This window comes from Ovis canadensis, chromosome 18, assembly GCF_042477335.2.
Source record: "Ovis canadensis isolate MfBH-ARS-UI-01 breed Bighorn chromosome 18, ARS-UI_OviCan_v2, whole genome shotgun sequence".
NCBI classification, from domain to species: Eukaryota; Metazoa; Chordata; class Mammalia; order Artiodactyla; family Bovidae; genus Ovis; species Ovis canadensis.
This window is the reverse complement of record NC_091262.1, coordinates 23,042,427-23,055,234: the sequence shown is the minus strand read 5'-3', so window position 1 is coordinate 23,055,234 and position 12,808 is coordinate 23,042,427. Positions and strand designations below refer to the sequence as shown.

The 12,808-nt window shown below is 55.1% G+C and overlaps 1 long non-coding RNA gene across 3 annotated transcripts in view; it reads left to right on the top strand.

Moving 5' to 3' along the window:
* Window positions 1-925: 925 nt before the first annotated feature.
* The window catches only part of LOC138423509 (uncharacterized), a 37,351-nt gene continuing 25,468 nt past the window's right edge, over window positions 926-12,808 (top strand). The window contains exon 1 of one of the 3 annotated variants that reach the window (XR_011250294.1): window positions 926-1,291. This is a non-coding gene — a long non-coding RNA (uncharacterized lncRNA). The remainder of the gene's footprint in view (window positions 1,292-12,808) is intronic. The other 2 variants (XR_011250296.1, XR_011250295.1) reach the window with 2 other exon arrangements.

Genomic DNA, 12,808 nt, shown 5'->3' with positions numbered 1-12,808 from the left:
GCTGAGCTAGCTGTCGGAGACCTGCCACTAAATATACATACGACACCTTCAGGCCGGATTTCATCTTACGACCTCAATTAAATATCACCCCGCCTTCCTGATTCTTATTATCAATAATACCTCTAATATTCTTGTTATTTTGCAAACGACGTTTCGGCGGCGGATGTCCCCTGGAACTGCAGCGGGAGCCACGCCCAGGAGGGCGCTCACCTGCTGCGCGGACCCCGGGACTTTGCCCCATCCGCGTCCCTTGCCTCCTCCCCACTCCACCTAGGCTGATGGATATCCTTGGATGTGGAGCCCTTTAAAAATGACAAATGCCTTGTCAATACAGACCATCCCTCCCCTCCTGCTTTCTCATCTTTTTTTTTTTTTTTTTTTTTCCGGAGCGAGGATGGACCCAGGCGCAAGCCCAGCGGCGCGGATTACACGGCCTGCGTTGTACCGTAATCGCCAAAACCTTGGCCTGATTTACAGCTAATAGATCTCAAGCGAGGGAGTCGGGAAGAAATCAGTGGCCTAAGGAGCTAGATTGGGGCTTTGGAGGGATCGGAAATTAAGGGACTGGAAGGAGGATGTGATTCACTTTATTCACCGCTCCCCGCAACACACACACAGACACACAGACAGACAGACACAGACAGACAGACACACACACACAGAGACACACACACACACACAGGACCAGGCGCCTCCCGGCTCGGCCTTCGCGGATGCGGCCCTCGGTTCTCCGCGGCCTGTGTCCCTGTCGCTCGCTTCCCTCGATCGGGACCACACTGAGTGTCAGGGGCGCCTGCGATGCCCTCAGACCCCTCGGCCTCCTCCCGGCTTCTCCCAGCCCCCGGGAGGAGGCGCTGGCGCCCGGGTCGGCCTCTGGTCCCTCCCCGTCAGCGTCCCCGGAGCCCCCATTCACAAAGCCGCGCTTGGAGGAGGCCACACACACACACACACACACACACACACACACCCGAAGAGGGGAGCTTGATCTTGTCTCATTGGTGTCTCGGGCCTGAAAGGAAAATCGTTTGGGTAAACAGCCAAGCTTCCAGGCTTAGCGCCCGGCTCCCGCCCCCGCCCCCGCCCCTCGTCCCCCCGCCTCCCCCACTCCCCTTCCACCCCGCCCGCCACCCACACTCCGCTTCGCAGCTGGGCCCCGAGCGAGCTCCACGCCGCCGGCCGGGAGTCCGGGGCTCACGGGTTCAAAGGGCCGCGGCCCCGAGGGGATGCCCTCCTCGCTGTGCCCCGGGGGGCAGAAGCGGACCGCAGGGCGGTGGGACCGGCCCGGGCCACGGTAGGAACCTCGAAACCTCCCGCTTCCCTAAGTAGAGCGGGTCTCGGGGGAGGGCGCCGGGGAGTTCCGAGCCCGTAGAGACTTTGGCCAAGACCGAGCGGAGGCTGAGCCCCGGGCCCGGACGGGCCGTCCTGGGCAGGTGTGCAAGTGTGCACGACCGCGGGCGAGGGCAGTGAGCCTCCGCAGGCCCCGCAGCGGTGCACGCACTGTGGGGTGATTACCGGGTCCCCACCTCCCTCCAAGCGGGGCGGCTCCTGGAAAAGCATTTAATCTGATATTAAGGGTTTTCCGAAGTGTGATTCTTTCCAAAGGAGAGTTCTTCACGTAAATGACTGTAAACATAATTAATAGTTATTTAACTTGCAAAAAAAGAAAAAAAGAAAGCAACCTTTATGGTGTTTAAAAGGATATTGCTCTCTCTCTAGTTCACACTCTTAAAATCTCGAACTCTGAAAATATCCTGATGAGATTATTAGACTTGATTATATGGTGGCACCCCCTCCCCTTTCCTCTAATGAAATTCCTCTCTCTCCTGCCTTCCTATCTTTCTCTCTGTGTGTCTCTTCTCCTGCTCCCAGTCTCAATCTCTCTCTAATCCAGGAGTCATTAGCAACACCCTCTGGCTACATGTTTTGCATCAGTGAAACACTGTGACATAGTTGTAATACAAACTCTGCCGCCTTGCACTGCATCTTGCGGTAGGAAGTGTAATAGCAATAAAAATCATTTTTCATCTCCAGGCATTATTCGAAGGGGGGGGGGGAGAAAATCTGAATGTGAGAAGCTGAGGGGGAGTTGAGAAAAATGAAGAGAGGGAAGATAAGGAGGGAAGGAGAAAGAAGAAAAAGCTTTCCAGTTTAGAGACTTCTCAGAACTAGAGGCACACAGATTCAAGCCTATCATTTTCTCTGCTTTCTCCTCGTCTGTTTTCATCCTTGTGCCTCGGTGGACCCCTGAACCCTGATCGGAATTGTCTCCTAGTTCCCAGGGTCTCTCAGCTACTCCTTTCTGCCCCAACGTAGCATCCCTTCTGGTGAGGAAGCCCCAGAACTCCCAGAGGCTGGGCCACCCTTTCTCAGCTGGCTGGGGTGAGGAATCCTCATTCAAGTCCTGCTAGGAAATTGGGGCCTCTTTCCCATCGGGTCTCTCAGGAATCTTTCCTGGCTTGATGGAGAAAGAACCACCACCCAGCAAGCCAACGTGGCTATTTTCCTGATGCAGCCCTATAATTTTCGAGCAAGGGCCCTCAGAGAGCCCCCTAATCTTCACTGAGGAGTGCTGGTTACAGGGAGAAGGAACATTCCCTCCTTGCTTGCCAGCCCTTAGAGAACTCACCCTGCCAACTCAGGGAGGGCAGAGTTTCCGGGTAAGGCTCTCCATGTTGCCTTTGCTCAGGCAGGGAAATGCCAGGGCTCACCCACCACCACAGGCACAGTGTCCCCCCACCCTGTAGTCCCCAGTCCAACCATCATTCTATGTGGGAGCCACCAAGTTCCTTTAAACAAAAACAAACTTGCAGTCAGAACTAAATTAGAGAAAGGTTCTGTACCTGCCTCAAAAGAAAGAAACCACACAAATCTTCACAGGACCCTAAAGTAGATACTCTCTACTTTTAACACGAAAAAAATCTTGTTTTGTGAAATATTTCACTAATCACCCTGTGTCTGGGGCAGTGTGCTTTAAAACAACAAATTCAACAAGTACACATATAACTAAGTTAAAATTTCTGTGTATTTTTAGTCGTGTGAGCTTAAGAGTAGGACAAAACAGTTACGTTACCAACCAGATAAAATAAGGTCAAACTTGCACCTTGAAGAGAAACGCTGCATGATTTGTACTTCTTGACTTTCCTGTTCTCACTGGGCTACAGGTGTACAAGTTAGGGGCGGCATTTTGTGGTTATCAGCAGAGCTGAAGGTTGGGGGGGAGGGGACAAGGTCCCCAGTAGGCTGGCGACAGGCATGGCACAGCCCCTCTTTATGTCCATCTGATGAGAATGAGTGGATATGGGTGGAAATCGTAATTGGGAAGGTCTAACTTCATAAGCACCCGCCTCCTGGGAGATATTCGCAGCCGCCACAGCTGAGTGGCCCTGGAACACAGACGGCCCAAATCCGTGTCCTCCAGGAAGACCCCGCTCATTTATTTTATGTTTCCTATGAAAGCAGCATCACCACTTAGACTCGGTGATGCTGTAGCTGTATATTTGCTCCCCTTTCTCCTATGATTTGCCCTTTCGCCCAGTACAGACATTGTGGGGTATGTTGGTCACAGATCGGTGGAAAGAAGGCCTGTGCGTTTCGGCTTGTCTTCAAGTTTAGATGATGCAAGGAAAACTCTTGACGGTCCAGTGAGGCGGGAGGCTGCGCGGGGCGGCCGAGGAGTTCCCGTTTCCGCAGCGAGGTGGCGCTCCAGGGCGCGGCAGAGCGCCCGGCCGTCCGCGCCGAGCGCCGCGGCCTCGCTCCCGGAGAGACCGCGGCCTGCGAGCGTCACTCCCGCCGCCTCCCTTTCGCCTCGGCGCCCAAAGGCGGGGAGCGCTCAGACCCGCTCGGCGCGCTGGTTCTCGGGGTGGGCGGAGGCCCAGGGCGGCGACCGCGAAGCTGGCGGGGTTGCGGAGCGCGGCGGGGGCCCACCGGGGCGCGTTTAGGGCGCGTTTAGGGCCCCGTGGTCCCGGGAGCCTGCGAAGTTGTATTCGCAGCGGGACCCGGGCGGGGCCGGAGCTGCGGCGCAGGGTCCGCTGTCCCGGTGAGCGCGCGCGGGGTCAGCCCCGGCCCGGACACTGCGGAGGGTTAGGCAGCTCCTCCCTGGGCTCGGGAGCCTTCCTTCTTTTTTTCTTTTTCTTCTTCATTTACACACATACATATATTTAAAGAAAAAAAAATACAGGAAAAAAAAATCTAATGCACTCCTTATTGGTTTGTCCCCAAACTAGGCAGTCTTCCAGTCTGATAGGTTTTTCTTTTTTCTTTCTTTTCCTTCCCCCCGCCTTTTTAAAAAAACTTTAACCCCCTGTGGTGTCCCCCTCCCCTTCTGTTTCCCCCCCCCCCCAACCTATTATACTTCTGAGAGCTGGTTCCTTGTGGGTTGGTGGGTGAGAGAGAGATTAACACTAGCTCCAGAAGACCCAGCATTGGGCAAATGACAGCAGAATGGCAGAATAAACTACTTCAAATTACTTAACTATTTCCATCCACACGATTTCGTTTCCACACTTGCCTTCAGGGGGTATCTCACAGCTCTAAGTCAAAGACTACGGGCAGGAAATGCCTTTTACCCTGTCACACTCAACCTGCGTGGGGCCCATTAGAACCAGTTTGGAAACAATGTCAGAAATCATAATAGTCATAAATAGTCACGGTGAACAGAAATTCTATCCTTCGTGAACTTCCTCTGCGGTTTGCCCCCGGCTCTCTGGGACCCGGGCTCCACGTGCAAACATCAGGCTGGGCCCTCTTTTCAGCATTTCGATTTCCCGGGGCCCTGCCCCGAGAGTTGCCCCCTTACCTAGGGGCTTTGGTTACCTGGCCTAGGCCCTAGCCCCCATCGGGGAGACTCTGTTGAAGCTGCACCCGGTCGCCGACTTGTCGCCAACTGCACTTCTTTTAGCCCGTATTTCCGGCTCCCTCACCCTCCCTGACATTTTCTGATATAAATGCAGGAAATTTCGGTCTGATTTAGGAGTCTACAGAAACTCAGAGGGTCAGGTCATTAGAATGTTAACGTGGCGACCAAGAATTATAAACATGATCTAAAAGTCTCTTCCAATTCATTTCTTCAAGTATTTATTTGAGTTAAGCAATGAAAAGTGACAGTTGTGAAATAGACAGCTTTTAAAAGTAATGAAGTCAGATGAGGCTTTAACCTGTCGATTGCGATAAATCAACTTTGAAAAAGACGAATGAAGAATATTTCTTGGGCGCCTAACCGCCAGCGTTTGCTGGGCAAGCTGCAGATTCTGAAACCGGCCTGCGATTACCCTGGGAGCCGTGGCCTGGTGAGGCCCTGAGACTGAAGCTTGGCCCTTGGTCCCAGCAGTCCTGGCACCCGCGCTGCCTGAAGGCAACACTTTGACGGGGATGGGTCTCTCTTTCCGCTTAGCCTTGGGCAGATTTCGGCTACCGCAGTTTGTCTGGGCAGGTGACTTCAGTCCTCAGCACGGTTAGAAATTCAGAGGGGCCACTACCCAGGGGACTAAACGCTATGCAGGAGAGAGATGGGTGCTCAGCCCAGCTCCCCACCCAGCTGAGGGTGTCAACTTCCTGCCGCGGTTCAGAAAGACCAGGGCCTTCCTGACCCCCGATATTACTAACCCTTTGGAACTGGTAGCAGAAGCTGGAAGGTGAAGAAGAGCAGAAAACTAAATTTCCTGGGTGGGTGGCGCTGGGAGCGCTTCCTGTTCTCACTGACATCAAATGGCCTTATCTACGAGGGAACCTAGAAAAGGCAGAGACCCCGGGACAGGCATCCGGTGGTCTTGCGATGGGAGAAAGGTCTTAATTCTGCACCTCCCCCAGGCAGAGGGTCGGAGAGGCGGTTCTAAGGGATGTGAACTTGCAGGGTGTTTTAAAAGAAAGTTGACACATTTTCTTGGACATCTCAAGTTCCTCAAAACTGCACCTTTGGGCCCAGGCTTGGGGGGACTGGTTCCCGTCCCAATGACTTCAACCCCCAGTCCCTATCCCCGCCCCCCGAAGTCTGAAGGAGCATGCCAGGGGCTTCTAGCCCTCTGGGTCTGCCAGGATCACTTTCCTCCAACAATTCTCCCGGGGGAGGAGGGCCCGGAGGTTTCCCCCGTTTCCTTTGTCCCTGTTCCCCAGGGAGAGGCGCCACTCTGCTGGAGCGCCAGCAACAGGTCCCTGCACTTTGTCCCCCGAACTCGCCTCCCCTTGCTCTCTCCATCGTCAACTTCTGGGGTCCACTGGGAAGCCTGGGAGCACCTCTCCCGTCTCCTCTCTCGGGGTTTTCGGGGGCAACTCAAGGCCAGTGAGGAGACAGCGCCGGAGTTTGCGGGCAAGTGCCGGGAGGGGCGGCTCTTAGACCTGTCCTGTGGTTCCCCCCTCCCCAGCCATCACCCAGCTCCAAATTCCGACTCTAGTCCGGAGGCTCCGACTCTAGTCGGGAGGCTCCGACTCACACGACTTTGAGGGTGAGACCCAGGGGAAGGGAGAAGAAAGGGACCATGCCCTTTCCGAGGACAGTCACTAGCGACATAGGGGCCACGCTGGGCTGGTGGCTCCACGCTGCCCACCCAGGCCTGAGACGCCCCCGCCCTCCGCGGCCAGGGGGCCTGCTGTCGACCCCGTGCAGCGTCCTCTCCCCCTTCCCCTCGTTTTTCCTTCTCTGCAGACCACACCGGGGGCAAGGAGGTGCCCCAACCCGGGCGCACAAGTCTCTCGCTCTCCGCGCGCTCGGCCCGCCCTCCAGGTCAGCCGAGCTGGAACCCGGCTGCGGGGACCCCGCTGGCCGCAGCGCTGCCACCACCCCCTGCCCGCCCCGCTGGCGCCAGGGTTCCCAGCGTCCCAGGCCGGGGCTTCGGGGGGCGCGGGGGCGCCGGGCCTCGCCAGGGTTGGAGGGTGGGTAGCGGGGAGAGCAACTCCCCGTTTCCGGCCGGGCGGAGGGGGCCGCTGAGACTCCTCCTCCTCTCCGCCCCGAGGCACCCAGCCGCGGCTCGCCGCGCGTCTCCGCCCGCCCGAGCGTTTCCATAAATCAGGCCGCTGGCAGGCTGCTAATTAGCTCGGGCCGAAAAGAATAGGCAGAGGGAGAGTCCAGGAGCGCTAAGGGGGGTGCGGGTGCCAGCTCGGTAGGTGGGAGACCAGAATTTCCCAGGGACCAACCGGAGGCTTCGCGGAGCACGCCAGCAGCCCCCGCGGAGGACCCCTCCCATCGCTCCTCCCGCCCCCCTCCAACCCCCCGCCCCGCCCCGAGCCCAGGCCTCCAAGCTGGGCCCCCAGATCACAAGCACCCCGCACCGAGCGCATCCCCGCGTTCGACCCGGCCCGCCCACCCACGCAGTCGCCAGCTCTCCCACTCGCTGAGCCAGCCCCACGTTAATTAACTCTCCCCTCACCCCCTGCAATCTCACAAGACTTTGCACAACTCATCCCAAGTGTTTCCTCCTTAAGCCCGCAGCCTCTGGCGGGGAACAGGCGCCGGGCAAAGAGGGAGCTGGGTCTGGAAGGAGGGTCAGCCCCCCTCCAGGCTTTTGGGATGGCGGGGTGCTCCCAGGGATAGAGGATGCTGTGTGGCCCTGGACCAGTTCCCCTCCCCCAGTGACAAGGCTAGGCAGGCCCTGCGAGATGAGAAATAATAACTGAAGTTGGAATATTGATGGCCGTGTAAATTCAGAGCAGAGCACGCGGCGAGAGAGTGCAACTGCTGTTTATTTTCCCTCTTTCCTCCCCCACCCGTCTCCCAGGCCGCCTGGCTCCGCTCGCTCCCGCCTCCCCCCAGTCCTCCCCGCCCTCGGCTGGGAAGGGACGACTCTGCGATGACATCAGCCTCCCCGGCCCCGGGACCCCGGAGCGGAGATTGACAGGTGTCGCTCGCAAGGACAATGCCTTCCAGGTGTCACCGTCGCCGTCTCAGCCCTCCCCACCCGCCCACTCTGCCCCCTTCACTTCCAACTCGCCTGCCCCCCCACCCCCAACCCCGTTTCTCCTCCGAGGGAAGCGCTCTCCTCGCCCCTCCCCTAGCTCCGCGCATCTGGGCCTCGGGGCCTCGGTCTGTACGGGCGGGGGGTGGCGGAACTCCGCCTGCTGCCTGCGGCGGGGCGGCCCGGAGATTGCCCCGAGCCCCGGGACGGGTCCAGGCTGCTAGCGGCAGCTCGGGCAGAGGCGGATCCGGCTCTGCTTTCCATGCCCATCTTCGCCCCCACCCCGAGACACTCCACACGCACACACACACATAATATAGCAGACGCGAAGATAATCCTGCCATCTGGCAAATCCCAAATTTGGCGCCTGAGCTCTGAAAGCCACGGCGAAGTGGCATCCGGGAGTAGGTGGCTGGCTGAACCTGCCCTGCGCTCTAGAGCCGAACCCAGGGCACTGAGCTTCGCGCCCGCACCTCGGCTGGATCCTCCATCTCTGCCCTGACCCCTCGATTTCGTGAGGTTTTGCTCTTACAGTGGACAGAGGCTTTGGGAGTCGGAAATGGGGCCACAGGAATTACGGATGGGGCGGGGGGGGGGAGCGTCCCAGTTCCCACCAACACTGCCTCAATGAGCTCAAACCCAAATTCGGCCTCGTTATGTAACACGAAATGTAATTTATAGCTGGGCGGCCTGTCGGCAGCGATTTAGATCATTTGGTGATAAGGATCACACTTATTAGATTTCTTCAAAGCCAATGGGGGTTTTCTGTTTTTTTTTTTTTTTTTTTAAAGGAGGGCATTTGTGCTAAATTGCCCAGTGCTGGTGTGATAACTGTCAAAAGTTTGACATCAAAGGAGCTAATATTATTCAGTTACTAGAGACGCTGTCTGTCTAAATAAGAATATCTTAATTACTGCATGACAAAGGTAGGAAGGGGTCGGATCTGAAAAGGGGAGGACATTCAGACACTCCTTCTGATGCGCTATCTATATTAGACCGATGCGTGGCTCTTAATCAGGCTTCCCTCGATTTCCTTTCCTCTCCCCCGTCGGTCCTCTGAACTTTATAACTATATGTAAACACGTTGTCAGTGGGGACATAATCTTCTCGGGTTCTTATTAGAAGAAATTTCCATCCTTTCCCGTTCTAGATTAGCAGTGGAGTCCGCTCCATCAATGAAGGGACTAAGGTTTCGTGGACAATAATGTGGCAATTGTTGATGGTTTGTGACCCATAAAATGTGGAGGTGACTGTTCTGGCTTTGGTATGTAATTATGCAAAACACTTTCCATAAAGACTTGCCATTCGATCTAATGGCAGTCCCTGCGGTCTATTTCAAATAGGGAGGGTCTATGTACAGAGAGAGAAAAGTAACATTTGTTTTAACACAGGTTTTATGGGGGGGATGGATAAATACAAACATCGTAACTGCCGCCCAAAGTATTTTTTCTAGTCGAATTAAAATAATTACGAGGGGGTTTAATAAGTTAATCATAGCAACACGGCCTATCCAAACACAGAGGGAGGGGCGTTCGGGCTTCAGCCCACCACCTCCGCGACCTGGGACTGGGCTTGTGGGTGGCGATTCCACCTCCCGCTTGCGCAGGGTAGCGTGAGTCTCCGTGTCATCTCGGTCCACCCTGAGTGCAGGGCTGGGCTCTAAAGCTCACTCTGGGGCTGAGATTGGGGCAACCACCCCAAAATCTTATACGCGGAATTATTCGACAGAGGGAAGTTTAACAAAGCAATCGTCTCCCAGGAAGCCCTCCCCCACACTCCTGCCTCTAGTGCCCTCGGACCCCCAGGATCTGGGGCCCACAGAGAGCCTGGTGGGAGGGGGTGCGGGGCCGGAAGGAGCGCCCGCATGATTGGGTTGAGATGTCTAAACTTGGCGCCCTGGCTCAAGACACAGGTCCGGGCCCCGACTGCCAGCGGCTGAAAGCAGCACCTTTCCATGCCGCCTGGGGTTTTGTTTTGTTCTTAAAAGAGGAGAAGCAGCATCTAAAAAGGCTTGAAGGAGGAGAGGTGGAATGAGACACGAGGTGGTCAGCGGGCCCAGCCCAGCCCTGGCCGCCAGCTACAAAGCAAGCGTTTCTCTGTGACACGGCCGCCCCCGACCCGGCCCGGAGAGGCGCCCCCCACCCCAAACTCCGAACGGCTCTGCGTCCAGCTTCTCGGCCTCGCTGCCCGCCGCGCAGTGACGTGGCAGTGTGAGTTCCGCAGACGCAGGCGACAGGGGATTTTTTTTTTCCAAGGGGGAAATGATGATTAAAAGAGAGAATCATCTAAATATCAAAGTGACACATGGGGAGACCTGGAAAAAATATTTAAGCTAATGAAAAGCTAAGAAGCAGGCACTTAGGCCGGGAAATTAAATATTATGTTTAAGATGGTGCTTTTCTGCGGGCTTGAAGATTTCCGATTCATGTACACATAATAAACACTCAGGTTTGTCATCTGGAGGTGCAAATCTGAAAGATATTCCAACAAATGAAGTGCCGGCAGAGAGAGGAATAAAGAGATCGGCTCCTGTCAGGGGTCAGGCAGCCTGAGATTGCTTCTAGAGATCTTTTGAAAATTTCACACGATTGAAGGCTTAGGGGCTTCACTGTGCTTGCATTTCAAACTCAGATCAGTGGGATCACAATCAAAAATAGAGGTCTGGAAGAATTTGATGCAAAGATGGCCACGGGCTGCACCGTTTCTCTCACTAGCTCACTCTTTCTCTCCGACCCCCCTCCCTTTTTTCTTCCCAAGACAGACACCCTGACATAGCTGTGATCCCTTGGATGACAGAGTTGTCAGAAAAGAAAGAGAAAATTACATCTTGTCTCGTAACTTCTTTTCAGTCAAAAGAAATTTAGGATCTTGTTTCCAATAAAAGAGAGGAAAAATGACCATTTTCTGGCAAGCATAGGACCCTAGCTCAAAAGAGTTTGGGATTTCATAATTAGTGATTTACTCCTAGACATTTAGGTCTGGGTCTCCTCTTCATTTATCCAGATTATTAAGATGATTTCTCATTCAGCTTGTGTCCCTACATTACATTAAAATTTCTTCCCACTGTCAATCTTATGCAAGTTCGGGTGGATAAATATAAGCACACACTTAACACATATACATGTATATACACACAGAACTTTGTTAAACCTGGAGATTGGCCTGGCTGCTTCATATTTTGTGGGATTTCGTGCTCACTCAGATTTCATCCAACACCTCACGACGTCAGCATTTTCTGATTCAAACAGGACACAGGAAAATCAATTGTCTCTCTGATTGATCCATGGCTGGTGGAGGGAGGAAATAAAGGGACAGGGAGGGTGGGTCCTATGAGAACAGTTGTAAGGAACTCTGAAATGGGACCAGGCGGAGTAGAGGAGGCTGGTTTGACAGTCCCAGCTGTAAAAGACTTTGTGAACAAGCAGAAGTCCTGCCAGTTATGCTAAAATGGGAGTCATCTAAAATGAATTTCTATTAGTTTGACCAACTTTAGGAAGATCAAAAAAGAATGGCTAATTCATCATCAGTTTGCCAGTTTTCCTATTTACCTAGCTAGGTACTTCTGAGAAATAATCTAAATTATGGTTGGGTTTCATTAAGTCTGAGACCAAGATGAGCAGAAGTTAAATGCCTAAGAACTTCTCTTAAGTGCATGCATTAAGAGCAGTGACCTCACAGAGGAGGAAAAGGCCAGAGTAAAGAATGTCTCCTATTCTCTGAATTATCAAGTCAAACCGTTTAAGAACATGTGTTCTTTAACAGGTGGGCAGAAAGGGAAAAGTGTTAAGAGTTGCTCTAACTGGTTTTACAAATCCAAATCCTTGACTACTCTAGCTTCTGTCCGCCAGAGCAGCCGTTGCCAGCCCCTTCTAGTTGGGGAGTAGGGGCTGAACCAGGGTGGCAGCTGGGGAGGGAACCAGGCCTCAGCTGCGGCCAGTCTTTCCTGTACCAGGCTGGGGTGGGGGGCACTCAGCTGCAGACCCCCTGGATTTGGAATTCCGGAAGAAAGGCGGGGGAAAAGTAGAGTGCCCCTCAAATCTCACATCCAGACCGTTGGCAGACCCTCAGGTTACCAGGGCAGAACCTCCTGCCCCGGAGGTTTGGGAGCCAGCGGCCCTATATCTACAGGATAGCGGCTCTTCTAGATCGGCATGTCCTATATATATGTCTGGGTCTTTTTTTCCAGACCCACAGGAAAGGAATAGACAGCGGCCTTGAGTATAACTTCTAAACACTTGACCAGAGATGCAAACGAAGGGGGGCCTTCTCATTGCAAGAGGGCCACCCCCTGGGCTCTCAATCTCGCCCTTTCTCTGTCTCCTACGAGGGACCGAGGCTCCCAGCTGGGCTTTAAAAGCGGGGGTTTTGTGCCTTGAATACATCGGGGCCCTGTCCTGGCTTCCAGGAGAAGCGCTGGAAAAAGGGCCGGCGGCTAACGGACAGAAAGCCGGGGAGGTTGGAGAGGACCCTCGGCCGAAAGGAAACGGCGCCGCCTCCGAGCCAGAGCCGCGCCCGGGGCCCGGCGGAGCGAGGGTTAGGCGAGGATCGAGGCCACGGCGGGCACGCCGAGTGACCGCCATCCCCGCTGCACCAGGGCCGGAGAGGGCTAGGGGCGCCTTGAGTGGGACGTCGGGGGTCTTCCCTGCAGCCTGGAGAGCTGGCAGGAGGGTCCATCAAGAAACACCACGAGGACGCGGGTTTGAGGACTGCCCTCTTTGCTCACCACGGAGGGCCTGGAGGGGAGGTGAAACTCCCGAGTGCCGGCCCCGCCAAGGACCCGCGCGGAGTGACCCTTCAGCAGCCTATTAAACAGGGACTTAAGGGATGGAGAAGAGGGTGGTCTCTCCAAACCACAGGCTGCGGGTGACCTCCGGGTCCCCACGTTCTAAGGTCTCCAGCCCTGGGAGCTATGGACAGGGGAAACC